Consider the following 24,473-nt stretch of genomic DNA (forward strand, 5'->3'; position numbering starts at 1 on the left):
ACCAGTTTTTCTATGCTTTTTCTTATGCTTGTTTTCAGTTTACTTTGTACTTCATTTCCAGTCTCCCAATATTGAAATTTATGCTGTTGATTTGAAATCTTCCCTTTCTGATGTAGATATTTATAGCTGGGACTTTCTCCCTGCTTACCACTTTGAATGCATTCAATACATTTTAGAATGCTGTGTTTTCATTTTCATTCACCTCAATGTTTTCTCTAATTTCCATGGCAATTTCTGTTTTGACTCATATTCCTGAATATGTTGTTTAATTATTACATATTTTTAAATTTTCCAAATTTCTCCTAGTTATTGATTTATATTTTTATTATAATTGGAGAATATTCTTTGTATGATTGCAATCCTTTCACACTTATTGAGACTTGTTTGTAGCTGAGCATATAGTCTGTCCCAGACAAGGTCCCATGTGTACTTGGGAAGAATGTGGATTCAGCTGCTGTTGGGTGAAGTGTTTTATAGATATCTATTAAGTCCACTTGGCTTGATAGTATTGTTCAATACTTTTATTTTACTATAACTTTGATGTCTAGTTTTTTTTCTATCTATTATTAAAAATAAGGCACTGAATTTTCCAGTTGTTATTGTGAAAATCTTTATTTTTCTCTTCTATCCCATCAGCTTTGGCTTTTTACATTTTGGGGATCTGTTGCTAGTTTTATATATTTATGTGTTGTATTTGTGTTAGCTGTTCATTACTATACTTGGGTTTTTTTGGTTTTTTGTTTGTTTTTGAGACGAGGTCTCTCTATGCAGTTAAGGCTGGCTTTGAGCTCACTTTGTAGCCCAGGCTGATCTCGAGCTCACAACTATCCTCCTGCCTTAGCCTCCCGAGTGCTGGGATTATAGGCATGTGCCACCACGCCTGGCTTGTTCATTACTATACTAAATACTTGACACAGATAGTTGACAGGAAGGAGGTTTATTTTGGCTCACAGTTTTGGGGGTTGCAGTCCATGATCAGGTGCACCTATTTACTTTTGGCCTCTGGTGAAGATGCCACATAGCAATAGTGGGATGTGGATGGCAGAACAAACCACTCACCCTAATGACAGGAAGTTAAAAAGGGTGAGGAGAGAGCTGGGGTCCCACTGTCCCCTCAAGGACACTCCCCCAGTGACCTGAAGACCTCCTGCTAGGCCCTACCTTTTAATAGTTTTACTACTAAATAGTACCACTCTGGGGACCAAACTTTTAACACATGGGCCTTTGGGGACCTTTATGATCCAAACTACAGAACTATAGCAATAGTGTTTTGATAGACCCAGCATTTTATCATTATAAAATTTGTTGTCTCTAGTAATAATTTTTGTTTTAAATTGAGTTTTGTCTGATATTAGTGTGGCCACTCCAGCTTTCCTTTGATTACTTTTACTTTAATCTGTTAGTGTCTTTAAATCTAAAATGAATCCTCTTACAAATAGCATATGGATCATGTTCTTTTTTTTTTTGAAATCTGTGCTGACAACCGATGTCTTTTAATTGAAGTTTAGTACATTTATATTTAATATGATTTTAAATATAACTTGTCTGCCAATCTATTTTCCATAAATCTCATATCTTTTCTCTATTATTGCCTTTTGAAAATTATTGCCTTTTTTGTATTAAGGTATTTCCTAAAGTGCCACTTTAATTTGCTTGTTTCTTAATATATTTTTACCACGAACATCTTAATTTATAATAATCTAGTATATAACTTAATTTTAATAGTGCACAAAACTTTGCCTCTGTCCAGCTCTGTTCCTTCCTCCCTCCTTTATGCTCTTTTAAAAAATAATAACCATTTATGATATCAACTGTTGTTCCTTAAATATTATGGTTAATTCTTAAAACAACCTGATGTTAGTTATATTTATTCTCATATATGATGAAGCTGGCAAGTAGTGTGACTAATAACATCTCTAAGGTATTGTCATGGTTTAACTTTGATATCCCCCCCAAGTCTCATGCACTCAAAGGTGGGGCTTTTGAAGGGTGATTGCATCATGTGGGATACTCTTCAGTGAATTAGTCCACTGTGAGTTTAAAGCTAATTGTGATATTGGGAGGTGAAGCCCAGGCAGAGGAGATGGATCACGTGGGGTGTGGCCTGGAAGGGTCTATCTCTCTACCTCTTCCTTTGAACACTCTGCTTCCCACTGCCACTCCTTGAGCTGTTTCTCCTCTGCTATGTTACCCTGCTTGGGACCAGTCAACTACGGACTGCAACCTTTACAAACTGTGAGCCAAATATTATGGATGTCAGGTACTGTGTCTCAGTGATAAGAAAGTAACTAAGATGGGAGTAGATCTTAAGTTCAAGCAGAGGTCTTCTTGACTTAATTTATTTTTGTTCTTAACCGCCAATACTTCTTTCTCTTCTCCTCTTTATCAGAATGACTCACCAAGCCTTAACTACCCAACTCCTGCCAGTTTATGTAAAGTTGGCAGTTCATTCTTTCCCTCTTTAACAATACAGAAGTTAATTTTTCTTTTCTATGCAAGTGAAATACAGAGACTTCATAGATGACACAGAGTCTCATTATACCAGGGCCTAGACTCTGTCTTGTTGCTCCGGTTGTATTTTTTAAAATCTCTTTGCTTCTACTTCTTCCTTCCCTTTTTGAAAATAAATTTTAGTTGACAAATAATTCTGTATGTACAAATCTATGGTATATAATATGATGTTTAGAAATACTGTTTATATGTTGTGGAATGGGTAAAGCCAGCTAACTAACGTATGTTGTACTTCATATATATAATTTCTTTATTATGAAAATATGTAGAATCTACCCTCAGTGATTTTCAGGTGTACATTGTTATTAACTATGTCCACCATGTTGTAGAATAGATGTCTTCAAGTCATTCTTCCCATCCATCTGAGTCATTTGACTCACATTCCCCAGCCCCACAACCCCAACCCTGGTAACCACCATCCTGTTCTCTGCTTTTAAAAGAGAAACTTTTAAAGATTCCTCATATAACTGAGATCATATGCTATTTACTTTCCACTCCAAGAGGCTAGAGGAGGGAGAGATGAGGGCTAGAGGAAGGACAGAGGGAGGGCAGAAGGAGGTAGAATAGTACTTTATTCTGTTTATATGCCAATTTCTTTATCCATTCATCCACTGATGGGTACTTACATAGATTCCATACCTTGGTTACTATGCATAATGTTGTAGTGGACATGGGAAGGCTGATTGACATATTAACTTATTTCTCCCAGGTGTGGGATTATTGGATCATATAGCAGATCCATTTTTAATTTTTTGAGGAACCTCCATACTGTTTTTCATGATGGCCATACTAATTTACATTCCTACCAACATTGTATAAGAGTTCCTTTTTCCCCTGAATCCTGCCTAATACTTGTTATCATTCATCTCACTCTAACAGGCGTGAGGTGATATGTCATAATGGCTCAACTTGCGTTTCCTTGATTATTAGTAATGGTGAGCATTTTTCTCATGTATTTTTTGGACATTTGTGTATCATCTTTTGAGAAATGTCTGTTCAGGTTCTTTGCCCATTTAAAAAATCACTTTCTGTTTGTTGTCTTGCTATTGGGTTTAGTTCCTTTGGCATTATGGGTATTAACTCCTTATCAGATGTATATTTTGCAAGTATTCTCCTATTCCACAGATTGTCTTTTCATTCTCCTTATTGTTTCATTTTCTGTGTACAACATGCTTTTTAGTTTGATATAATGCCATTGATCTATTTTTGCTTTTTGTTGTCTGTGCTTTTGGGCTTGTATCTTAAAAAAAAAATCATTGCCAGACCATTGTGATAGAACTTTCCCCAGTGTTTTCTGCCTGTATTTTTATAGTTTCAGGTTTCACATTTAAGTATTTAACCTATTTTAGATTAATTTTTCTATACAGTGTAGGATAAGGGTTTCATTTTATTCTGCATATGAATATCTAGTATTCATAAAACACCATTTATTAAAGAGAATATCTTTTCCCTATTGTGTATTCTTGACACTTTTGTCAAGAACCAATTGTAAATGTGTGGATTGATTTCTGGATTCCAGCTTCAGTTCTATCGCTGCACTTGTCTGCTTTGATATCAGTATCATGCTGTTTTGATCATTATAGTATATTTTTGAAATCAGGTAGCATGATGCCTCTGGCTTTGTTTCTTGTGTTCAGGATAACTTTGGCTATTCAGAGTCTTTTGTAATTCGAAAGTTTTTGGATTGTTTTGTGAGTTTGGTGAAAAATGTCATTGGAATTATATAATTATATTGCATGTACAGATCACTTTTAGTAGTATAAACATTTTAACAACATTAATTCTTGCAATCCATGAACATGGACTCTCTTCCTGTTTAGTTGCATCCTCTTTAGGTCCTTCCATCAGTGTCTTACAGTTTTCAGCATACAGATCTTTCCCCCTCCTTGGTTACATTTATTCCTAAGTATTTGATTTGTGGGGAGTAGCTGCCTTAATAACTTTCCTCATTACTGAGACAAAATACCCAACACTCAAAGTTAGAAGGGGAACCATTTATTCAGCTCACAGTTTGTAGAGGTTTCAGTCCATAATCGGCTGGCTCCAAGGCAGGGTGGCTTGGCATAGAGGCATCACAGAGAACAGCCATGGCACCCACAAGGCAGCAAAAGCAACAAGGGCAGGACGTTAACAGTGTCTTTCTGCCCTTCTATATTCTATCTGGGCTACCGGGGATTAGGGCAGTGCCAAATCAATCAGTGGACTGAGGTAATAATCACATACCCCTCATCCCAGCATTGCACCATGAGTCACTCACACACTCTAGATCCAGCCACCTCTGAAAAAGCCCCACCTATGACCTCATGAGGCTTTGGGGGGACATCTAAACGCAAACCATAACAGTAGCTATTACCAATGGGATAGATTTTTGCCTTCTTTCTCAGATAATTCATCGTTATGTATTCCTTTATGTTCTTATTAACATAAGGTACATCTCTGTACACTATGTGCCCGTCAACAATGACTTAACATTTGTGTTATAGAGTTTCCTTTTAGGTCAGATAGACATTGAAGGAGTTAACAAACAAAAATACAATGATACCATCTTTTTCATTTCCCTGTGTAGTTACTAGGGATGATTGTTTCTTGATGTGGAGTCACATGTCTTTGCCACCTGTCCCCTCTGCCTTTCCTTTCATTCCTCTTCACTTTCTAATTTATCTTCTTTCCCCCACTTTCAAATATCTGTTCTTCTCATCCTGCAAGGGCCTGTGAGAACTTTCCTTCCCGCCTCTGCCACCACTGAGCTCTGCCACAGTTCAACATCACTGCTCCCAGGTTGTCTTCTCTCCCTACCCTCAGCCTAAGCACAACACAAGGGCATCTCTTTCCCAAGTTATGAGAATAGGATTCACTTGAAAGCAGTAGGCTGAGGCAGTAACCTCTACGATGTTCATTAACCTCTAGTCAACTTCACATAGTTAGCAACCATTAAATAAGGCTGTTGTCCTCAGGAGCAGACATCAGGCTCCAGCAGGGAGGCTGTAAAACACAAGGTGTACTAGTAATGGGTTTCTGGTAGGGGCAGACCACCAGGGCTGGCCATTAACACCACATTATTCAGGGCCACTGTTAAATGACTAATCAATTGTGAATTAGAGTTCTGAGCCATGTATAACTTATTTGTGGCATGGTGTCTCCATTAATCATGTTCTGGAATGCTGAGAAAAGACTGAAGTGAGCTAAAGTTGAAGGTCTAAGGTTTCTTGAAACCCAGCTCATTTAATGATATTCATGAATAGATGACGTGTTGTGGTAACTAGTCTTTGGTATCGGTCCAATTCCATCGCTGATCCCAGGGGCTAAATAGCTGCCCGGATGCCGAGCTTTCTGGGAAATGGCAATTAGTATTCAGCGTGAGTCTGGGGAGTTATATACAGCACATCTTGTATTTTCAAAGCTCTAAACAGAGAAGAGGTTTAAGATTTCTACACAAAATTCCAAAGTTGTTTTAGGCTAAGGAGAAAGGTCAGATTTCCTCACTGTTTGGGAATTCCTCAGAGTCCCATAGTACAAAAAACTGACCTAAGCATGAGAATCAGTTTTGGAGAGACTGACCACAAAGTCAGCTTGGAGTTGCAGAAACTTCCACTTTCTCAGAGCTCCCTAACACCCTCGATGCAGGTGCTGTTAACTGTTATTATCGTGAACAGCAGTAATGCTGACTACCATCTCTTTGGCCCTACTCTACTGTTCTAATTTTCCAGAGCAATCTCTCATGCTAGGTCAATCGCCTTATTTTAAGATGAGAAAAACATGCACCACATGCTTCACCTGTGGCACTGAACACACAGAGTCCAGAGTTTCCAGAAAGTATGTTCTTGGTGCCTATCTATGATTTCCATACATGCACCCAGTGGAATTAGTTCTTCCCCTGGCTCTGGATGAAAACTTTGGCCCCATAAATTTCCTAGTCTCTCCTAGGTAATAAAAATAATAGTTCTCTAGTCAGCATTTTAAGTCAATTTGAGTTCCAAGATGTGATCTCAATTCAGTAGTTAAAATACTTAGTTGAGTTTCATTTGAAGTTGAGACCACTTCTTCTCTGGCATGGGCAGGAAACTTGTTCATAGGAAGGGGTCCACTATAACACTTCTGGAGCTTTCCGTATCTGGACTCTGTTCTTCCGTGCGCTTGGGGAAAGAAGAGGGGTAAGGGGACCAAGAAAGTTCCCTTTTGACAGATACAGTCAGCCTTCTATGCCACGGGTTCATTATCCATGGGTTCAACCTGCCATGGATTGAAAATATTTGGAAAAAAATGGCACCTGTACAGAACGTTGTGAATTTTCTCCTGTCATTATTTCCTAACCAGTACACTCCTACACCTACTTACATAGTATATACATTGCATTAAGTGTCATAAGTAATCTAGGGATGATTTTAAGTATTTGGGAGGATGTGCATTGGTTTTATACAAATATGACACCAGTTTCATATAAGGGACTTGAGCATCCTTGGATTTGGTATCCATGGAGATGGTCCTGGAACCAGCCCTCATAGATACTAAGGATGACTGCATTGATGAGGCCACGGAGTATAACATTCTTTGGTGCTTCAAACTGCCTTTCCTTCCAGAGCACTTTTTTAAGTTGCCAGGAAATGCAGCTCCATCATCCCATCATCCCTGGGGTCTCTTACCTATAAGGCTGGTGTGCGAGACACGCCTTCCGCCACTTGTGCTAATGCCTCTTCATCAGCTTCTGGGATGCTGGCTGTTTGGAGTTGGTGGGCCCTGTTGTGGTCCCCTCAGTACATAGTTCCCTTGGACAGAGCCCGGGCAACTCTATACGACCATTCTCTCCCACATGGTCCACACAATCTCGGTTCTAATACACTCCAGAAGTACAGGCTGATTCTGCTGCAGTAGCCCCTCTTTTGCTTTTCCCTCAGAGTAGCTGGTTGCCCGCTATGGACCATCTTAAGTGTATCCCCCCATATCCATATGCTGAAGCCCTAACTGTGTTTAGAAGTAGGAGCTGATTAAGGTTAAGTGAGGTCATAAGAGCAGGGCCCTGATCATAGAGGCTTCGTGCCCGCAGGAAAAGTGACACCAGAGAGCTCCGTCTCTCTCCACATGTACTCAGGGAAAAGGCCACATCGGGACCTTGCAGCCATGTGCAAGTCAGAAAGACACCTTTCACCAGAGATTAAGCCCTACCAGAACTTGATGTAGGGCTTCCAGACCCCAGAACTGTGAGGAACACATTTCTATTGTTTAAGTCCCCTAATCTACGGCTTTCTGTTTCGGCGGCCAGAGAAGACCAGGACATGGCCTGTTTCTCACCTTTTAGCTTTCTCAGGTCTAGGCCAGGCACCAATCTACAGTGGTGCTCAAACTCTAAGCTCATGTATTCAATCCTTAGTGACATCCCCATGCAGCCTTATTGCTAGCATGAGAGGAGTGGGAGGCTCCATGCCTGGCTGGCTTGAGGGTTCTGCTCAGGTCCTGTTTCAAGCATGTGGTATCTATCGTCTTGATGCCAACCCAACCTTCTAATTTCACACCACAGGACACACAGCTGCTAAGAATCTAGATCCACAGTTGGTATCCAGGTCTGACTACAACTTACGGTCCTTCCTCAACCGTACCCCACTGATCTTCTGCAGTGCAAGGGTTCCAGACGTAAGCTCACGAGGGCAGGGCCGTGTCTACGGTGTTGACCATTGTATCCCTCATTCTTGGTATGCTCTGCACAGAGTCCAGGCTATTGTGCAGGAGAAATTGCCACACGGGTGGCAGCTGATGCAGAATCTGGCAAAACAAAAGCTCGGTATTCTCGTTAAAATTGTTGAATGGAACGGAAAGGCCAGCTCTCCAGTGCCAGAGTGAGGGACTGGGAATTTCGCAAAGTTGCTGAGGCCTTCCAGCTGGGCCGGCGTCTACTCAGTGAGGGAACGTCCATGACACACAGCTGGGAAACGTTAGCACCTGGACGTTTCCCATGGGGACAGGGGGACCATTTCCGTCCAGGTCTGCCTTCTTCCTCTCTGCTTTTTCTCAGGTCTGCATAAGCCGTCTCCTTCTGTACTCTAAGGCTCTAATCTCACCTGTCCCCCAAAGGTGGCGCTGAGAGACAGAGCCACGCTGCTGTGAGCTAGCCACAGGCAGTGGGAGGGGCTGGTATCCCAGTCACCCTCAGAAGACACTCTGCCGTTTCTGCGTCAGAGACGGGACAGCCCTTGGTTTAGTAGATCAGCCTGGGGCCTCAGCTGAAGCTGGGGGAAAATGTCAGAGAGATACAGTGACGACAAGGGGGTGAACGTCACCGCTGCTTCACTTTCACCCCTAATGTGCTCTGTGACCTCGGCGAAAGTCTTCCCTCTCTCAGCGTGGGCTGGGGAGTCTGGTGGATAATGCTTTGCATATGTATATTGCGAGGAATAATGAGACAGGCTCCACGAAGCATATTTTGTCTTTGGGGGACAAACAGTACAAGCTATTTATTTTAAGAGCGTGGCTTAATCAGCTCCTCCAGCTTACCCCAGAAACACCCCTGGCTATGCTGGCATGGTCTGTGTAGAAGCAACCAAGTCCAATTAAGTGTCCTTTTCTGCCTGGAGCCCAGCTAGCCTCCTAAGAGCAGAAGGAAAAAATGCTGTTGGTCTGGCCTTCAAGGCCATGCATATCGCTTCATGACCATCTCTTGAACTCATGCATTCATCCAGAAGTCGTTATGGATCCCTTCACCGGCACAGGCTTCGTGGTAGGCCCTGGGGGGCGCAAATATGGGAACATGCTGGTGTCTGAATCTCTGGTTTCCACTCCTGCCACTGTCACAGTGCTGCACTGTGTGTATCAGCAAATTGTACCCATGTCTGTTCTCCTGCGGTCTGTCCTTTTCTGCCCAGAATGGCCTTTTCTCTCCTCTGCATGCCAAACCTTGCATCTCCCTCAGGTCCCTCTCTGCGACTTCCCATGGGCTCTGGGATGCACTTTGCATAGCTCTTTGCTGTAGCCCTGCAAGCTGTGAGGACAGAATGGGCCTCCCCGGCTCTTGTGTTCTTGGTGTCGAATGAGGCCGTCTGCTCTGTCGAGTGATGGATGGTGCTGCATTACTCTTAGGGAGCTTCATTGCCCACAGCCAAGAGGCTCTCATTTTTCAGTGTTTCATCCATACATAGCCTCAGGACCCAAACCCAGCAAGCTGGAGCTCCATCAGGCCTTTCGGCAGTTGAAGTGCTGATAAGGTGATGCACATCATAGCCTTACAGAAAGCTGGGGTCCAGGATGTATAGATACAAGGTGCAAAAGACCCCAGGAACAGCATATGATAATGAGATAAAGAGTAAATACTTTGGTGCCTGCTTTGTTAATTCTTGTTTTTCAAAGAAGAAGGAGGAAGAGTCAGGTTCATTTTTCAGCTTGAGAAGGAAGCGCAGACCGTGGGCCAGCTGAGAGGGGCTGACCGCATGGCGGAGAGGGAGTTGGCCACAGACCACTTGCTCGGACACAGCCTAATGATCCATCTGCTTCCCTCTTGTGGAACTGGCCCATCCAAACAAACAGGCCAGGAGTGTCAGCCTGTGGGTCCTGTCCTGAATCCTCCTGAGTGTCATGGCCACTTCTTTTTTCTTTTTTTGTCTTTTTTGAGACTGGGTCTCACTATGCAGTTCAGGCTGGCCTTGAGCTCACTTTGTAGCCCAGGCTGGTCTCGAACTCGCAATGATCCTCCTGCCTCAGCCTCCCGAGTGCTGGGATTACAGGCGTGTACCACCACACCTGGCCTCTACTTCCCTTTTTACCTCCTGCTTTAGGTATTAGTACAAAATTTGGTATAGGGTATTAATACAAAATTTGAGGTAAAACAAGACCAACACATTGGGAGATGGACTGCCACTGAAAAGGCAGTTTGTTATGGTTCTCACGAGGTAGGGATTTACTATGGGGACTCTGCAGGGAAGCACTAGGGCTGGTGAGGAGGCAGAAGGGGCAGGAGAAACAGGTGCAGGACAAAGGAAATTTGGGGATGTAGATTCTGGGCCAGCTGGTTGGCACTTGAAAATTACACCCAAGGTGAACTGTTCATGGTCTTTAGCCATAGGCTGGCCCCGGGTGGGGCAGCACCCTAGGGTCAGCAAGGAGCTCCCAGATTCAAAGCACCAGAAAAGAGAAAATAAAGGACATGCTCCGAGTACCTCTTTATACCTCAGCTTTGGCTTCTGGTCTCTGGTGGGCCTGGGGGTCCTCCACTGACAGCCACTGTCCTCTTGTCATTTTCTAGCACCTCCAGGGTGCACTGAGCAGGGGGACCTGGGACTGAGCCCACATCCTGCCTGACACCTGCCAAGACATGGCACACAGGAGACTCTGGATGGTGCCTGGGTGCTGGAGGAGCCATCATGTGTATCGTGGGGTGGCTCTGAAGACCAGAGATTCTGCAGAAGACCAAGATAGCACTCAAAGGCTCGGGCGGGAAGTATTGTATGTGTCAACTTGTATGGAGGTGAAAACAGGTGGGATGAGACTCAGCTCTGTGGGGTCACAGTAGCTGAAGTTGTTGCAGCTGGAGTTATCTGGAAGGTCTTGCTGGAAGCAGGGATGTCACATGACTGGGAAAGTCTGACCTGACAGCACTGGTTGGGCAGAGGGTGTGCAAACAGGGTAGAAGAGGAAGCAGTGAAAAAAAAAGCAAAGCTAAGTCTGCAGAGGAGCCAGGGCTTGCTGTCCTTAATCATCTTTTGTGGTATCATCGCTATGTGAAGCTGCAGCCGTTCGGGCCTGCAAAGATGAGTTGTTCTTGGGGTGGAAAAATGCATTCTGACAAGCCAAACGTTGGGTCAGTGGCTTGCAAAGTTCAAGATTAAACATTTCCCAGAGTGTCACTGGAGACAGAGTGCACTGCTGAAGGGATAGTAAAGAAACCAGGAAAGTCCAGAATGCTTCACTGCCCCCTTGATGACCACAAGCAGGGATGACCAGCAGCAACCCCAGGAGCAATAAAGATGAAGGCTCCCTATCTCCCTGAATGGGAAACTCATGTTGCCATGGTGAAAGATGCCTGGCTGCAGTGTGAAAGATGCCTGGCTGAGGGATAGCTTTTTTACCCACCCAGTTCCCCATAAGGAAGTTTGTACCCACTAAATAAGCTGGGAGGAGGGCAACTGCTGTGCAAAAGGAGTGCATGGCTTAAGGGGGTGCATTAGTCTGTTTTCCCATTACTATGACAAAATACCTGACGCTGGGTACTTATGAAGAAAAGGGGATTTTAAGTGTGCAGTTTTGGAGGCTCAAGGGCCCAGTACCAACATTATTGGCTTGACTCTGGTGAGGGCCCCATTGGCGGGGTCAAATGGTAGACACCGTCACGGTGGGAGCACGTATGAGAGGAAGAGATCACATGATGAAACAGGAAATCAGGGAGCAGAGAGAATCCCTTCTTGCTCTTTTATAACAACCTTCTTTTATTGGAACTAACTGGGATCCCTTGAGAACTACATTGGTCTTTTCTCAGTTTCGTGTCCCCAGTGATTGAATTGTCTCCTGTTAAGCTCCATGTCTTAAAGATCTGTTACCTTCCAACATCACCACCCTGGAGACCAAAGCTCCAACCTGTGAAACACTGGGAGACAGACTCAAACTAGATCCAGACCACAGCATGGGGAGACAGATCAACTACTGAGAATTGAATGTGGTGAGAGCAGTCAGTGATGACTATGCAGTCAGCTATGTGGACACCAAGGAAGGATGTCAGAAGTAGGCAGAGGAAGGAAAGACAGGTCAGGAAACAGAACACAGAAAGACCAGAGATATCAGAGTGCTCAAAGTAAGCACTGCAAATGGTGGTCTACAAAGCATTACATGATAAATATTTTAGGCTTCATAGACTATGCAATCTGTGTCATGGTTTTAGTCTAAGATGTCTCCCAAAGTATCATGTGTTCAGCAATAGGTCTTCCAGGAGGTGACTCGATCACAGGGGTGCTATGCACACAAGTGGATTCATCCAGTGACGAGTTTATAGCTGAATGTGCGGTCAGGAGTTGAGGCCCAGTTGGAGGTGGCCACTGGGGCATGTGGCTGGAAGGGTGCATTCTTGTCCATGGCTCCTCCATTCCTCCACTCTCTCTCTGCTCCCTCGCAGCCATGAGTTGGGCATCTTTCTTCTGCCATGCTCTTCCAACATGCCATTTCTGCCATGGGGACATCCAGCCATGGACTGAGCCCTCTAAAGTTCTGAGCCAAAAAAAAAAAAAAAATCCCTCTTTTAAATTGGAAGTGTCGGGTATTCTCTCCCAGAAATGGGAGAGTGAGGAATAAACCCCCAGCTACTTAGCTGGGCTTTGTAAGGCAAAAACAGTCACAGACATAGACACATGGGCCTGGCTTGTGCCAATAAATTTTTATTTTTAACTACAGACCATGGGAAGGATTTGCTGGTGGGCTTGCAGATACTTGCCTTAGAGATTTGAGGGTCCACAGGCAGGCAAGGGCTAGATGCAGGAGGGGGACAGAAAGACAGAAGTAGAAGGACAGCATGATCCCTGAAGGGTGAGCCATGGGTGCTCACCCTTGCTTTGGGTGCCAAGGGTGGGCTTTGAACAGAGAAGCAGTATATATATATATATATATCCCTGTTGGACAGTGTCTGAAAAGGGTCATCCTGATGTTGGTGTAGCAGCCAGCAACAAGGCTAGCCAGGGATCTGTTGCAGTGGACCTTAGTCAAAATGGTATCACAGGATGAAGAAGAGGGACGGGACAGAGGGAGTGTGATAGGGCTTGAGGATATCCCATCTATAGGCTAATGCTCAGATCTCTCACTTTCAAATAGACAGGTGGGCCCAGTGAAGAGCTGTGGGCTTGAGAAATGACTCCTGTCAACTGTGGCACACTGTAGAGGAAGAAGCTGAGCATCCCATCCCTGGGCCAGTAAGAGTTGAACTCAACAGAAGTGGGAATGGCCTCTCAGCATTAAGGATCTTCCTCCATGTCCTGCTGGCATCTGCTGCCAAATGAACTGTGGGGTATCTGTCTGAGTCTTTGAAGATTTCCTACTCACCCTTAATCTCTGAAGCTTCACTATGATGTGTGAAGTGTGCACTTATTTCTGTTCATTTTGTTCACTGTAGTAGTAGTCCCCTCTTATCCATAGTTTTACTTTTCATTGTTCTGTAGTGCAAACATATTAAATAGAAAATTCTACAAATAAACGACTCATAAGTTCAAAGTTGTACACTATTCTGTGTAGCATGATATAAGCTCTGGCCTGCCTGGAATGTGAATCATTCCCTTCTCCATGGTATCCACATTGTATATGCTACCTGCCTGATAGTCACTTCGTAGCTATCTTGGTTATTACATTGACCATGGTGGGATTAGAATGCCTGTATTCAAGTAACACTTATCCTACTTAACAGCAGCCCTAAAGCAAAAGAGTAGTGATGCTGGTGATTTAGATATGGCAAAGAGAAACCACAAAGTGCCTCTTTTGAGTGAAAATAGTGTCAATTTAAGAAAAAATAGTATGTTGAATTTGCAAAGAACTGTGGTATATTACTATAATTGTTCTGTTTTATCATTAGTTGTTATTCTCTTACTGTGTCAAATTTATAAATTAAACATTATAATACGTATATATGCACAGGAAAAGCACAGTATATAGGACTTGGTTTCAGGGATCTGCTGGGGATCATGGAACTGTCACTAAAGAGAGCCTATGTTATTTATATAGTCTCCTATCTATTTATATAGATTTGTCCCCTCTTCTTTCCTTGCTTTTTCCTCTTTAATGGGGATTGAACCCATGACCTTGCACATTCTACCTGTGTAGCTGAGCTGCAGCCTTAGCCCTTTTGTTCTGTATTTATTTTGAGACAACACCACACTAAGCTCCAAGGCTTGCCCCAAACTTGTGATCCTGTTGCCTTAGCCCCAAGTAGCAGGGATTACAGGTGGGCACCACTCCACCTGGCTTTGCAGTGCCTTTTTATTTGAGGACTCATGTGTTTGACTTTTGGACATCCTCAGCCATCATCCCTTCAAATGCAGTTCCTCTGTCATTTCTCTTGTTCTTGTCTTTGGAGCAGCTGTTAGACAAAAGCTGATACCTTTCAAACTACCTTTGCTTTACCTGATTTGCATTTTCATTTCTTTTTATTCCTTTGTCTCTACTGCTTTCCAGATAAAATTCTTCAATATTACCTTTCAATTTATAAATCTGTTTCATTCCTTTATCTCTAGAATTCACCCGATATTTTAGTCTTTACATTTTAATGACTTTGTTTGTCAGTGCCCACTTTCCAAGCTTGTCAATGCTTGGTTCTCTTTCTGCTCTACTTGATTTTTTTTCATGACTTCCTGTTCTTTTAAAATGTATGTTACCCTTTGATTTATCTCTTTGAGCACCCTAGCCTTGTAAATGCTCAGCTCACATTTGCAGCTGGCCGTGTGCAGACAGAGAATGTCTATCCACCCTGACCAACCCATGGAGAACCATCAGATATGGCCTACCTGTCAGGCTTGGCAGGAATGGGCTTTGTCGCTAGAGAGTGACATTTGCGATTACCGAAATGCCAGAGGCATGGGGTTCATTTGAGGGTACTTGTTTAGCAAGGCATTCAGACTTTGAGAACTTGGCTTTGCTGAGTTCAATCAGAAAGACAGAAGATCTGATTTCTCTTTGGGCAGAGGTTTGTTTACCCTGAACTGAGAGCCAGCAGCCCTATTAGTTTTGAACTGACTTAAATATTTTTCCACATTTGGGCAGAGCCCCTTGTGTGCCAGGAGAAGGGTACAATAACATATTGTTAGGACTCTCCCAGGACAGGGGCTGTGCATTATTCACTTTTCATCCCTTCACCCTCCCTCTACCACACTGCTCAATAAAAGTTTATTGATTTGCACAGTAAAATGGATGGGTAATCTGTGAGTCATGTTATAAACGTTTATATACCATACCCGTATGTTCAGATGGGTGTTGCAACTGCAGTGGGAGTCTGTGTCCTAATTGAGCTTGTGACTGTCATTCCCAGGGATGCAGGGACCCTGTTGAAATCGCTCCAGGGCCCAGTAGATTGTCCCATGTCAACTTCACATGTGCACTGTGAGTCTGTGTACTCATGCATACACATATGAAAGTACATAAAGAATAAAAATGCAATATGTATGGCTATATTATATGTTTATTTTGTAAAAGAAAATATTACAAGGACCATTAACACATTAAACCAACCCCACTGTAACGCTTCCCACACACTCTCTTCCTTTTCCTAAATCTCAAGTTAAGAAAATGGCATTTGGCTTGCACTGAGCTTTCGGAGTCTGTCAGCATTTGATAGGTCAACAGTCATAATTGCATGTTGACTTTGCAATATATTATTTTAACAACGTGTTAATACATAGCAATCCTTGGACGGGACTCCCAGGATTGCTGTTTTATAACTATCAACTGACATGTTAGAACTAACCTCATTGGCGAGAGAGCCAATTGCTGGAGATACATCGTTAGCCAAAGGATTGTTGAATGTGTGACTGGCACACACAGCAATGAGCTGGAAGTGAGCACTCAGAGACCTCTAAAACATCTAAAGAACAGCCAGTTTGCAAGGTCCTGGGTGAGCAGATGGAGAGTAGCTTTTTAAAGCGCACTTGGCAGTGCGGAGGTGTGGGGGAACACACTGCAGGCAGCTCCCCACCCCCTGGGGACTGGTGAGTGGGCCCTCGGTGGAAGGTTCCGCGTCTACAGCGGGGCTGAAGTCGGGAATGGATACTCCTCTTAAACAGCAGAGGGAAGTGGGTAGGAGAGATGGACATGGGAAGAGGGAACAAGGATAAATAAGGAACAAATAGATCAGCATAGATAAGGCGCAGGAGAGGAGAAAGTGAGATAGCAAGAACAAATGAATGTAGGAGAGATTTTTGGGAGAGAGTCAGGGGAAAGGACAGTGAAGAGTCTGTAGAAAACTGACTCGGCACACCACCATTTTTTTTCCCTGAGCCCCATCCAAGCCAGATCCCACGGCTGTGTGCACAGCCTGTGTGCCTCAAATAGAATGCTGGGCTGTATATGAATGCAGTGTCGGGAACTGGCGGGCGCTAAGGCAGCCCGGGTGTGGGCCGGTGCTCACCTGGATGGCTTTGCTTTGGCCTCACTGGATTCTATCTACCAAAGGTCTCTGATTCACTGGGCTCTTCACGTTTTTCCTACAATGGAACAAATCCTCCCTGTCCTGAGCATCTCGTCTGTTCCAAGGGAAATCTCAGTGTTTTCCTGAGAAATGCCAGAAGGAAAAGCTAACTTCTTGGTCAGTTTTGAATGCTAGCCCTTGAAGTGTGGAAGCTGCTCAGACTCTGAAAGGGGCTGTGGCTTCAAAGCCAGGAGGAGGACAAGTTCCTAGTGTGTGGGGGAGGGGACAATAATGAGGAAAACTAACTGGGAAGGAGGAAGGATTTATTTTGGTTCACAGTTTGAGGAGTCAGCCTGTGGCTGCTTGAATCCACCGCTTTGGGCCTAGATAGTGAAGCAGAACGTCATCGTGGCAGAGCTGGGTGTGGATAATCCACCCTCGCTGGGGAATGGGGGAGCAAAGTTGCTCACCTCATGGGGTCCAGGAAGCAAAGAGACAAAGAGTGTGGGTCCCACTGTTCCTTCAAGGGCACAGCCCCAGTGCTGTATCTTTATTCCACCAGGCCCCACCTCCTAAAGGTCCCACACACGGGCCTTGGGGGCAGGCATTTGAGATAATAGTGTTCAAAGAAATTCCACAGCGATCACACATGCAGGATTGTCCTGACAGCGCCAGAAGCCACACACTGGGAATTTTTATTCTAGACACATCCAAGGGTGGTACCATAGCAAGTTTACAAAGGTCCTTGCTCAACTGCAGACATTCTTTGCCTCCTGAATACCACCCTCACTCTCTTATCCCACAGATACAATGACAAGGAGGAAAAAAAAAAGTTTTCTGTTACCATGGCAACCACCTGGCAACACCTATCCTTGCTGGCAAAGGGTGGCTGACAAGGGGGAGAATTTGAAAAATGGCATACATCTTTTTTTCATTGATTTAAAGCTGGTTGTCCAAATATTTGTATCACTTGAGGTTTAAGCCAAAAAAAATCATCAAATTTAGAATGCATTTTTATTATCCAGTACAAACATTGTCTGGTACAGTCCTCAATTTATCCGAAAATAATGTCAGCAGCAGAAATTGGAACTTGAAGAGGGCAAGTTTGTTTATTTAACACACATCTGCTGCACACCTGGGATCTAGTGACACACGAGAGGGACGCAATACAGTTTCTGCCCTGGTGCAGTTTACTTTTCAGAGGGGAAAGCACACAGTACACATGTGAAAAAAAGTTACCAAAATAATTCTAAGTTATGGCAAGTACTGTGGAAGGGTGAACATGGCAGCCACGCTAGGGAAGGCTCTTTGGTGGCATACCTCGGGCACAACTGTGTGAGGAGTAACCCTTGGGCTGTCCAGGGTACATACATCAGCCGTGGGAAAACTGTGTGGTGAGAGGGGACATTCCCCATAAAGGGGAAGGAAAACTGTAAAGGGATAGAGGTGGGTGAGAGTGGAGGGATCACAGGATAGAAAGGAGCCTGTGGCAGGTGCCACCTCTGTGGGAAGGACAGGGAGGGAGGGCAGGACCACAGTGCCTGAAGCTATTGGAGGGTTTTAAGCAGGAGAATAGTCATGTTATGTCTTGTGTTTTATTATGGTTTCTGTTTTCCAACTATTATCTTGCCTGGGGTGGGGAGAATATATTGGAGGGAGCCAGAAAGGAAGAAGAGATTTAGGGAATCCTGTGGCTCTAAAGTTTGTGACTCCTCAGAAGTCTTGTATTGAAACTGAATCCTCAGTGTAGTGGTTTTGAGAGGAGGGGCCTCTGGGAGGAGATTAGATCAGGAAGCTGGGGCCCTGCTCAATGCAATTAGTGCCCTTTTTTTAAACAAAGCAGCCCAAGAGAGGTGAAAATGAAGGAAAAAGGTACCATCTGTGAAGCAAAGCAGTTCTTACCAGACACCCAATCTGTTGGTACCTTGGTCTTGGACTTCCCAGCCTCCAGAACTGTGATAAGTACATTTCTGTTGTTTATACATCACCTAAAGTATTTGCTTATAGAATCCCTCACCAACTAAGACAGAAAGCCACAGCTGGCTCATAGTAGTGGCAGAGAAATTAAGGACAACGAATGGAGGCAGGACCAAGTGGTACTTGTGGAAAGGGAAACCAAAGAAGCAAAGGTGAATTTGAGGTTTTGACAGCAGACACCAGCCGGTTCGTGGTGCCATTTGCTGATTGGAGGAAACCTCTGGGGTGAATAAGGGGGGAAATTGAGAATTTAATTTTGTGAAAAATCTGAGTTTGAAGCATGTTAGTGCATGCCCTAGTATGCTATACAGATGCCCCTTTAAGGGTAAGGCGCTCATTCTCCTGAGGCCAGGAGTGCTGGCTTTCCACAGAAAGTCTGTCCCTGAGCATTGCCCTCAAGGAGTGGCCTCTTGAGATCACACCCCTGCCCATGATGTGCAAAGCCTCGCCTCCTTCTTCCTATTTGGGGCAACTCTGAAGGCTGTTCCAGGTCCACAGCTCCCACAGCCCTGGCTCATCCCTTCTTGTGACTGTATCCGAGTTTCCTAGCTCCCATCCCCAGCCGTCTGCTCTCCATCATGGTGTTCTCAAGGGCACCTCCCAGTAAACCTTTTGTCCACCAATCACCATCTCAGAGACTTGGTTCTGAGAATATGGTCTAAGGAAGTTGGTCCTAAGACCGGCTCTAGAAAGCAGATCCTAAAATAAGATTTTGGGAGAGCAAGAACCTACTAGCTGGATACAAGAACCCAGCACAGGAGGCAGAACCCTGTCATCTGTATGAGCAATGGCAAAACCTTCACCGCTGGTGCATTTAGAAGATGTGAAAAAATAGATGTGACAAGGTCATGAAACGAAATGGCTGTGGCTGAAAGTTAGCGACGTGATGAAGAGAATAAACTTGCTGCTGCTGATTAATCACTCATTAAAGGTGAAATGTGAATGTCAGAGCCACACTTTTATAACAGGAGGTCAGAGAAAGCTAAGGATCAGGCAAGACTAATGTAAAGACTAGGGAAGCTGCTGAGAAGGTTGAATGCTCCGCCCCAGTAGGTTGGTTAACTCCTGGTCAGGACAATGATTAGGAAAGAGGGAGACTTTGAAATTGGGATGGGATTATTTAAGTCAATGCCCTAACAACTATGAAGCTCACATTCTGGAATCTTCCCAGCCTACAGAAGTGGCTCTTACCTTTTAATGCTGTCACTGCTTCCTTGTTTGAAGATGATGCTAGGGCTTCCCCCTTGTAAGATGCCATGAGTCCCTCAAAATTAGTCTCTACTTCCTGCTTGCCTACCAGATAGACAACTAAGTGACAGCATAACCCAGCTGGGGAAGGGAAGGCACTAGGTACCAAAGGCACAGCAAGACCTGAAAAAACATACCTGTAGACATTGTCAGAGCATGCGTGACCCAATCTGGGGGTGTCAGACAACAACATGGACCAAAGGTGGGCAGGGAAAATCTGAGGCGGTGCAGTGCTCTCTATGGACTGAACCCCCTGGCAATGCCCCAGGGAGAGAGACAGCACATGCGATCCTGGGAAAGTGATGGCCACACAAAGGGAAGTTAAATCTCTATGGTGGGTGGATGGAATGGGATCAGAGTGCTCAGAGGATGGAAGACCTTAACAACTGAAACAGGGTGATATAATTATCAAAGTGAGTGCCAATGTTAGGATAACAGCAATGGAGGTCCTGACCTGTCGATAGCTTTGGGAATTATTAATAGAACCATTGCATAGGGCAGGATAGATGGACAGCCAACAAGGATATAACTCAGTTTACATTCAGCAAAAAAAAGGATGGATGGTCTGAGAGCAACCATACCCTCAAATTACACCTTACTCAGTTTCCATTCTGGGCTGCAGTCCATGCACTGAAGGACTACAGTCCATGCACTGGGTTGTAAGAAGGGAAAGGTAGCACACAATCAGCACTAACTTTCCCCCAGAGGACTTTCGGTCATTTACTTGGTGGACAGGAAGGTACACAGACATTTAGAGCAGCTGTCTCCAACCTTTCTGGCACCAGGGACTGGTTTCATGGAAGGCAGTTTTTCCACAGAAGGAGTGAGGCTGTTTTTGGGATTAGATTCTCATAAATAGGGCACAACCTGAATCCCTCGCATGCAGAGTTCTCAGTAGGGTTTGTGCTTCTATGAGAATCTAACGCTTCTATAAGAATCTAATGCTGTCATTGGTCCAACAGGAGGTGGCGCTCAGGCAGTCATGTGAGAGATGTGAATATGGATGAAACTTTGCTTGCACGCCTGCTACTCACATTCTGCTGTGTGCCCAGCCTCTTAAAAAGGCCGCAGACCAGTACTTATCCATGGTTTGGGGGCTGGGGACCCTTGATTTAGAGGCCTGTTGCACACAGGATCCAAATTCACCTTGGTACCCTGGACCTAGTGCTCGGGTCTTTTTTTTTTTTTTGGTTTTGGTTTTTCTCCGGTACCGGGAACCGAACTCACGACCTTGTGCTTGCCAGGCAGGCGCTTTGCCGCTGAGCTAAATCCCCAGCCCCACTCGGGTCTTTTAACACGAAGGGGATATGGTTCAGATAATAATTGTGCTCCTTGGCCTGTCAAGAGCTGCGGCAGTAGGGAAGGCCACGTGGAAGGCTCTGAAACTGTCTCCCTCTCTCCAGGCAAGAAAATACATCAGTACTGACATTGCAACTCAGCAAGAAATAGCTCATTTTGTTTATTTGCTTTCCCCCCCATGGTCCTGGAAATCAAACCCAGGACCTCTCACATGCTAAGTACAGGCTCTGCCACTGAGCTACATATCCCCAGCTCCAAGAATGGCATATTTTCATGTCATATCTAAAGAGCTAAAGAATGCAGCAGGGCATAAAGTCCCCATCACATTCCCAGGTAACTTAGCAACCTGGCTCCAGGATGTAGGATGGATGCTGCCTGGTAACATAGATCATCACAATTTTAACTAGGAATTAACCCCAAATGAAGTACTGCGCCCGATGTGGGATCTTTCAGGGAGTAAATCAACATGGTTCAAACTCAAGGAGGAGTATGGCCATTGACTAGAAGATGCATTCTCTCCTATCCCAGTGATGAAGGGACAGCAGAGCAGTTCACATCTGGGACAGACAACAATATCATTCAGATCTTCCCCAGGGCTGATGTTAACTCTTCTACTCTCTGTTATGAAATGGCTTGGCTGTAGAATCCCTTCCTAGATTCACCTTAATTCACCCTATTGTGATCTTAGACCAGAAAAGCGAGAAGTGGCAAGTGAATTGGAGGATGTAGTAAAGACACCTACACTGTACAGCATGGGAGAAAAGCCCTACAAAGGGTCAAAGACCCACTACACAGTGACATTTTTAGGAGTCCAGTGATCAGAACTATGTCAGGACACTCTGGCCACCCCTGAATCTTGCTTCCCCTACCACGAAGGGTGAGTGATGACAAGTGGAAGTCTCTTTGGGTTTGGGAAAGTCCATGGAGAATCATTTCCAGCAGGAGGACCACACCTAACGGAACAGGCAACACATGCCCAGCCAAACTTTAGAACCTCTGGACAGCGACTTCCATGGATCTCCCCTGCCCTCCTCTGGATGTAGGGAGCATCTATAGCACCTATCCTATACCCGGTTCACCGTTTCCTCTTGAGCATCTAGGTGGGAAGGAGATGATGTATTGTTTTACTTCACAGATCCAGAGAGACACTGCTCAAGAACAGGGCCTGGGGAACCACACTGAAGGAGCCTCAGCGGTACCCGACTCAGAAGATGCAACCCTGGGCCTTAACCCTGAACCAGAGGCTGACACACGATGAGACTTTGGAGGTAGAATGCAGGAAGGGTGAGTGTCTTTTGCCTGTCATGGGCTGTGATGATGAACCTTAGGAGTGGTAAAATGGAAGATGTGGGTATTTCTGTTAACGTTTTCAGAAGAGATTAGCATTTGAATCAGAAAATGGAGCAAAACAATCTGCCCTCACCAGTATGGGCAGGCGTTATCCACTCCCATGAGGGCCCAAATGGAACAAAAAGTGGAGAAAAGGTGGCTTCTGGTCTCTGCGTTAGCTCAGCGTGACTCTGGAGGGTCTCGCAGAGCCGGGACAGCCATCTTTTCCTGTGCTTCGGTGTCAGAGCTCCTGATTCTCAAACCTTAGGACCTGGACTGAATTCTACCATCAGCTTTCCTGAGTCTCCACTGTGGGACTTCATGGCTTCTATAATCACAGGAGCCAACTCCCATAATAAATCTCCTTTGTATTTCTGTATGTGTTTATCCTATAGGTTCTGTTTCTCTGGAGAACCTTGAGTAATACAGGATGTGTGTGTATGAATATTCCACAACTGGCCGCCGTAATATTTCCTATCCTATCTGTTCCTCTGGAACCTTGCCAGGTCTTTGGCAAGCGGTTGACTCTTGCAGAGGCCCTTGTGACTGTCTTACTATTAGAGAATGACAGATGTGACATAGCTCTTGCGAATGTCCTGTGCTTTCTGTCCGGGTGTCTGTACCTGAAGCCCCCCACCACACCACAGGACCAGTGGCCTCTGAGGTGTTGTGGGCAGCAGTCCTAGCTGAGGTTCTTAATGACAGCAGACATCAGCGGCCACATGTGCAAACCTATGGGCCTTCTGCTAATTGCAAGCTCTGCTTGTTCTCCATGGTCTGCCAGCAGAAGTGAGCTGTTCCCGCTGACCCTGCCAGGGGTGCAGATTTGGGACAACCTGAAGGGCCAGCCCAGTCCCAGTTTCCAGTGGGGATTGAGGAGTGGGTCAGGGCCAAAGGTGCTCCTCTGGGAGAGGGTACAGAAGCATAATTTTCAATGTCTTGGGTCTTGGTGATCCAACCTGGAAAGAAAGGAGAGTGAGAAAGGGTGGGGCCAAGCTCCAGCGACTCCATCACCTAGGGAACTAGTGGGGCTAAAGGAGCCACCGGGACGAGGGAAAAGGTCAGGAACGTGTGGTGCCGCAGGAGCTAGGACAAGAGGAGGAGCCGAAGGCGAGGGCTGGACAAGGCGATGTAGCTGTCCACGCAAGGGGATCTGGGAAGTCAGGCTGCCACACTGCTACAGAGCGGGAGCAAAAGCCAGGAAGAGCGAGGGCTCAGACAGCGAGGAGGTGGAGGCAGTGCGTGGGAAGTGAAGGTGTGAGTGAGGGCAGCCTCCTGGGAGGGCGGTGCCCCACTTCGGTTGGCCCACAGAAGCAGGACACAGATGCAGGCCGACGTGTGCCTGGAAGCAGACAGACATTGCGCAGCGGGAGAGCAACACTGTAAGGGGTTCCAAGGCCAACACTTGTGGTCTGTCTCTAGAAGGTCAGTCAATAAACTCACGCGGAAGCCTTGACCTTCCCTTCCTCAGAGCTCCTGCTGTCTTCTCTCCGCTCATTTCCTGTTGTGGGGCCTCCTGGCTTGTCTGCCTAGCAGAGCGGTGAGAGCTCAGTAAGTGACTTATTCTTTCGTGATCTTGGCAGATCTAGGAAGCGTGGGGTCCTTAACAGAAGCTCACTGAGGGGCAGCAGGTCAGTGTCACCTCACAGATGAAACACTGAGGGCCACCCACATCCAAAGGAATCACGTGCCAAAGTGAGCCAGCTGGACATCAGAGCACTCACGGGAAGGAGGGCATTCTACCGGGTGTCAGGGCAGGTGACGGCTGCGGAGAATGAATACAAACTATAGGTTTCTTGGTGCTGTGCTCCAAGTGTGGCTTGAGCCCCGGAACTCACAGCAGAGGCGGAGAAGTGTAATTCCCAGAGTCCTGTGTTCATGGTGTCACGAGGGCAGGAGCTGACGGTGGCATTCAGAGGTGCAGCCGTCAGATGATCAGGATTAGGTAAGTCTGAACCCCTGGGCCACCTCCGGACTGCCAGCTCGAAGAGCATCGCCACCTGCAGCCCCGCAACCTTGGACTTGCACAACTGTGAGTAAA

General features: G+C 45.3%; 1 long non-coding RNA gene across 1 annotated transcript in view; it reads left to right on the forward strand.

Moving 5' to 3' along the window:
- Positions 1-24,473, forward strand: part of LOC106148147 — a 60,911-nt gene that overhangs the window by 35,318 nt on the left and 1,120 nt on the right. Inside the window, exon 2 of the long non-coding RNA XR_001233322.1 lies at positions 22,239-22,387. This is a non-coding gene — a long non-coding RNA (uncharacterized LOC106148147). The remainder of the gene's footprint in view (positions 1-22,238; positions 22,388-24,473) is intronic.

Source organism: Chinchilla lanigera, unplaced genomic scaffold (assembly GCF_000276665.1).
Source record: "Chinchilla lanigera isolate Chin_1 unplaced genomic scaffold, ChiLan1.0 scaffold00015, whole genome shotgun sequence".
Lineage (NCBI taxonomy): Eukaryota > Metazoa > Chordata > Mammalia > Rodentia > Chinchillidae > Chinchilla > Chinchilla lanigera.